This window comes from Panthera uncia, chromosome B1 (assembly GCF_023721935.1).
Source record: "Panthera uncia isolate 11264 chromosome B1, Puncia_PCG_1.0, whole genome shotgun sequence".
NCBI lineage: Eukaryota > Metazoa > Chordata > Mammalia > Carnivora > Felidae > Panthera > Panthera uncia.
In genome coordinates this window covers 29,619,454-29,625,453 of record NC_064811.1, presented here as the reverse complement: position 1 = coordinate 29,625,453, position 6,000 = coordinate 29,619,454, and the positions used below count along the sequence as shown (strand labels likewise).

General features: G+C 39.0%; 1 protein-coding gene across 1 annotated transcript in view; it reads right to left on the bottom strand.

The window, feature by feature from the left end:
• Positions 1-313: 313 nt before the first annotated feature.
• The window catches only part of DTHD1 (death domain containing 1), a 71,575-nt gene continuing 65,888 nt past the window's right edge, over positions 314-6,000 (bottom strand). Inside the window, exon 11 of the mRNA XM_049630421.1 lies at positions 314-412. The gene's annotated coding sequence lies outside the window, so the exon portion shown is untranslated. The remainder of the gene's footprint in view (positions 413-6,000) is intronic.

Sequence of the window (6,000 nt, the reverse complement as noted above, 5' to 3'; positions counted from 1 at the left end):
CCTCTCCCTCTCTCTCTGCCCCTCCCCTACTTTCTCTCTCTCTCTCTGTCAGAATAAACTTAAAAAAAAAAAAAAAGAATCAGATGTTTCTGAATATTAGAGAAGTTAGCCACAAAATGATGTATTATTACGTTAACAATATATTGACCATAGATCAAATTACACCCTCTACCCTAAAATAACTTTAGTTTTTTAAATCATGCAAAACACTTGTTTGGCAACATAAAGGGTTTTTCTCCATAAAGTTTTAAATGATTCCTTAATTTTATCTGAAACACAGAGGCCCTCTTGTGGCCATCTCTAGGCATTTGCACTAACAATTTCTAAAGAACAGTTTGACTTTGCAGGAAGCACAGGGCCATTCAGGTGGAGCATAGCCTGGGGCACGTTGAATTTCTGAGGTCCTCAGTGTCTGTAAAAAATTACCAAAAAAGAAATCTAAAAATATATAATATATAATATATAATATGATATAATATAATACAGTGCATTTTAAATTCTTTAGCACACACAAACAAAAATACAATGGAATATAGTTTCACTCTTTAAAATGAGAGAAGAGATTAAAAAGAACTATTAATTCACAGTGTATGATTGGTGTGCAGTCTGTTAATAGGATCAAATTTAAAGGTATGAGAATCAGCTTCCAGAGAAGTCAGTCCATCTTTGTGATTGCAGCACAGCTCTTTTCATTGAGACTTTTAAAACTTCTATATTTGGGGGCGTCTGGGTGGCTCAGTTGGTTAAGCGTCCAACTTGTGGTTTTAGCTCATGTCATGGTCTCATGGTTCGTGGGTTTGAGCCCGGTTTGAACCCTGTGTCAGATTCCATACTGCAGAGCCTGCTTGGGTTTCTCTCCCTCCCTCTCTCTTTGCCTCTCTCTCTCTCTCTTCTTTTCTTTCTCTCACTGTAAAAATAAATAAATAAACTTAAAATAAATAAAGCTCCCATATTTAAGTTCCTCTGTTCTTATGAAGCCTGGGTCAAGTGCTCCTCCCTCCTAACTATCCCAATTCCAATTCCTTGCCTCAGCTCCCAACCCCACCCTGCTTAGTCTTGTGAACAGATAAATTGTCTCAAAATGCAACCATAAACGGAGAGAAAAAGTCTTGTATATTCAACACAGAACAGAGCCTTCTCTGTTCCTTTCCCTTTCCCTCTCCCTCCTATGTTACTCTTGATTCTGTGCTAATCCTGAAAAATAAAAATAGAAATGGATAGTGCTTTGGACAGGAAATAAATAGTAGGCGTTGTCCTTAAACTTCCATGTCCACTAAGAATACAGATTCCTCCGTTCTGCAGCCAAAGACACTGATTTACGGGGCTGACTTGTGGTTCTGTGAAACTGGATTTTAACATCCCTTCCAAGTTTTTCTGGGGCCAGTTAGCTAGAGAAAATGATTCTTTGCCCCGGCTGCAGAATCCACTGGAGAGCTTTGAAATTCTCATGCCCAGGACCCACCCCAGACTACTTCAATCAGAATTTCTCAGGATGGGCCCAGGCACCCCCCCTACTGACTCTAATGTGCAGCCAATTTGAGAACTACTGGGCCACAGCCCAGAAGGATGGATGTCAGACTTCAATCTGCCTCAAACTACCAGAGACGCACCTGAAGTTCCACACAGTCAGGTTTACGGACTCATTGCAGTGAGGGGGATGGCGTGCCAAAGGAACAGTGGTGTCCCACAGAACAAACGCAAATTGAGTTATTTTAAGACACAGAAGTAGGGCCGGGTTGAGTGTCTGAATGGGCTCGAAGCAAAGCAGAGCGTGTGTAAAGGAACCAACATGGGCCTGCACTGCAAAGTGGACCCCAAGTCCTGCTCCCTTGAAGACAATAATGTCAAGATAGATGTGCAGTGCTGTCTCCAGACACCCTTCCTCTGAAGCTCTGCACCCTGATTGTCAGTGAGGACTGCTTTTCTGTGTCAAAGTGTGTTAGATCCTCCAGGCAAGAGAGGAATATCTCTTTCTCACCGATAGGATTCCAAACGGCAAAGTTTGTGACAGACCGTGATTTTGAAGAACAAAGTTTTTTCAGTGTGTACAAAAGCAGCTGTCACTCAAAGAGAGGGAAGAGACACTTTACAGATGCAGTATGTCCTTGGGAGAAATATTGAATCCTGTTAATTTTGTAGCCGGCTTCCTCTCTATTATTCTAGCCTCATAAATGGCAGGGCAGTGTTTACGTTCCAAACTAATTTTTAGTTGTTTAGAAATGGCATCTGCCCCACGGGGTTGCTTCCAGAAGGAAAATGGAACAGGAAAAGAGGGTCATAGCATGTCACCATGTAGATGTCACCCATGCATTAATTCAGCAAGACTTATTGAGTGCCTACTTTGTGTTGGGACCTTGGCAGCATCCTGCAAACTTAACAATGAACAATACTCAGTACTTGCCCTTGAGATACTTACATGCTGGTTGGAGAAAAACACATATAAGCAATTGCAACAGAGTATGGAAGAGCTGTAACTAGACTTTAGAATATCCATGAACAATTAACCCAGTCTTGGGTATTTAGGGAACTGGAAAAAAAATGTTATCTGAGATTATAGAAGATGGATGATTATGGGGGTGGGGCTGGGGGGTGGAACCAGGACCAGAAAGTGGTAGCAGATGGAACAAGACTTTGAAAACAGAATTATCTGGCCTCTAATCCACTGACTGGGTATCACTCTAGCTCTGAGTTGCAGCGTCTCATCTGGGAAGTAAGGGTAACAAAACAGAGGAACGTTCACTGAGTGCCAGAGTTCTAAGTAATAGGATTCCATCAACGAACAAGAGACAAGCTCTCTGCCCCTTACAGAGCATGCACTAAGGTGCAGGGTTACCAAAAATAAATAATAACCATCATTGAAATGTAAATTATTTGGTATGTTAGGTCATAAATGCAGAGTGAAGGAAGTTGGACATACCAGTAGAGAAAACCTAGGAGAAGAGGCAGGTTGAGGATTCAATGATATGACGTCCGTCCAAATGCCTAGACATTACACAGGGACATTCTCATGACATTCAATCACACAAGTTATGTTTGCCTCAGAAAAAGGGGAAACCCTACACCTGCACATCACTTAGCCACAACTTTGACCTCACCCCAGTATTTCCTTTGTCTTGTGAACTACCACTATCCTAACTTTAGTGAGCCTGAATTTGTACCTTAGCAAAACTCTCATTTTATAGCATAACCCTGGGGTACAACTCAGAGGAGATTCCTCTCTGAGAATATTTCTGGGCAAGCTACCAGACAACAGTTGACAATTCTTGTAAACACTGGTACCAGTTGGAGAATTTCAAGTTGGGCCTTTTTTTTTTTTTTTTTTTTTTTTTTTTTTTTTTTTGCTTATAATGCTCTAAATTGCCCTTGGCTTATTCTGCCCCCTTTCTTTGATTCTCTGCTTCAAGCCAAAATTTGACTGAAACAGTGGTTCTCAACATGCTCCCTTAAGGTCTATAGCACTCTATTCTTGAGTTCAGTTATGGCACTTCTGTACCCTCCCAATACCCGCCCCATGACTCAAACTGTGCGGAAGGAATTTTACTTCTCACATTTACTAAGGTGAGGGAGTGCTCTGTGCATTTGGTGGACAGAGGTCAGGTATGCCAAATGGACATGAGCCAGTTCAAGTCACTTAAAAATATATATATTCCATTCAAAATGTCAATAACACCTCCTTAACAAACACTGGGTTAGGAAAATAGAACTTTCTCCACAAAATTTAGATATTTTGAAAATTGGATTATGATACCCTCAAAGTCTACTTAACTTAGTTGTTATGATGTTTCTATTTTACCTTCAAAATAGGGGCACCTGGGTGGCTGAGTTGGTTGAGCATCCAACTCTTGATTTCAGTTCGGGTCGTGATGCCAGGGTCATGGGATTGAGCCCTGTGACAGGCTCTGCACTGAGCATGGGACCTTCTTAGGATTCTCTCTTTCTCTCCCTCTGCCCCTCTACACCATTCTCACTCTCCCTCTCTCTAAAAAATAAAAGTAAAAATAAATAAATTTAAATAAAATACTTTAGAATATACAATGTGATATTGCCTATGTGTTCATTTAAGCTACATTTTTTTAGAAATAATCAATTGCTATAATCATGAATGAATAAGAATTTGATTAAGATAACTATGGTTAACACTGTACGTTTTGTTAAATAGAATAATAAATGTTAGAATTTTTTATTTGAAATATTTAGTGCTTAATAGTTAGCAAATTGATGGATATAATGGGCTTTCCTTAATGAAATTGATGTTATTCAAGATAAGGTAAGATTGGTCTGAATTATAAAATTTTATAATTTTATAAAATTATGAAAATAATTTTATACCACAGAGGGGTAAGAATGTTAACAATAATTAATAATTATTATTAACATTAATAATTATTTATTATTAATTGCTAAGTAAATGGTCCTGTTTTGCAGCCACTACTCTGAAGGGTTCTTGATGTTCCTGGGTAGCTAAATTGTGGCACAGTAGCTCTAATTATAACTCAATATTTATGCATCACCAATTTGTGTTTGATCAATTTGCAGTATTATCCTAAACTGTCAGTCTCTTAAACAAGAATAAGAGAACATTTAACTAATTGAGCTGGGACAAATATCAATGAAGTCAACATCATACTTCCCTCCCACCTCCTGCTCTTTTCCCCATCCCTGTTCTTAAAACTCATGTCTATTTGTATTAGATATGAATTAGAAATTTTGTTTCGCAAAATAATAAATAAGATAATGGAGAAATAGATACGTCCATTCCCTTCCTTTCTTCTCCGTAGGTTGGTAGCAACATGGTATGGTGGGAGCCAAGCCAACATTCTACATTTGAATCCTGGCTATGTCACTCACTTGTGACATTAAGCAAGGTACTCACTCTTTCAAAACTCCAGTCTCCTCTCATAAATTGGGGGCAATGTGCCTACCCCACAGAGCAGTGAGAGGATTCAATAATTCAGTGCTTATAAAGGGCTAAGCATAAAAAGCCTGGTTCATTCTAGGCGATAAACTAGATGTTTATCTTATTCATTTACTCTTTTTGTATGCAGAAAACATAACCCTAGAGAACTGGCTCCTACTCTCTTTTGTACTTGTACCATTTAACAGACTGCTAGACCCAGAGTTCGTGTTCAATGTATACCTATTGAATTTAACATTATTTTCATTGGAATTTGGCTATAGTTTGACACTAGAAACTGACATTTTGGAATCTGTCCAGATGTCTGCTGTATTATTTCTCTTTCTGATGCTTTTTAAAAGAGCAATGTCAATGGAATATACTCTTAATTAGTAAAGGAATTACTGTAAAGATTTAAGCCAATGTCTTTTTTTTTTTTTTTTTTTCAATAGAGCAATTGAAGACAGTCCAGGCTTACGCAGGATGTAGAGTTTCATGTTATGTGCCTCAAGTTAATTCATTTTTATGTATTCTTAAAAGTACCATTTTCCTAAGAATCTTCATGACCTAGTGATTATAATATAAGATGGCAATTTGGTAATGTGTATCAAGAGCCTTAAAAATGCTTTCAGTAAGTAATCTCTTTTTTTATTTAAATTTTTAAAGTTTATGTGTTTATTTTGCGAGAGAGAGAGAGAGAGAGAGAGCACACGAGGCACGTGCTACACCCAGACTGATTCCTTTGATAACCTAGGTGAGAGGCCACACCCAAGACATGACCCATTTTTTCTATATATACTTTTATATTGTTTGACTATTGCAATAATGTATGCTATTTTTTTTAAAATTCTGGAAAGGTCAGAGAGTGTGTGGGGGTGAAGGGATGGGTGCCTGTGAGGGTAGGTACATAAAGCATGTGAATGAATTCATGCGTGAGAAGAAAGTGTGTGCGTGATAGTGTATGCATGCATGTGAGGATGTACACGCGGAGGTAAGACTGTGTGGGGATTTGCGAGATGTGCGTGGGAGGGTGTGCGTATGCGTGGGGGTGCCTGGGGGGCAGGGTACGAGGACATGGTGGGGTGAGAAGACGTGTGTAAGTAAGG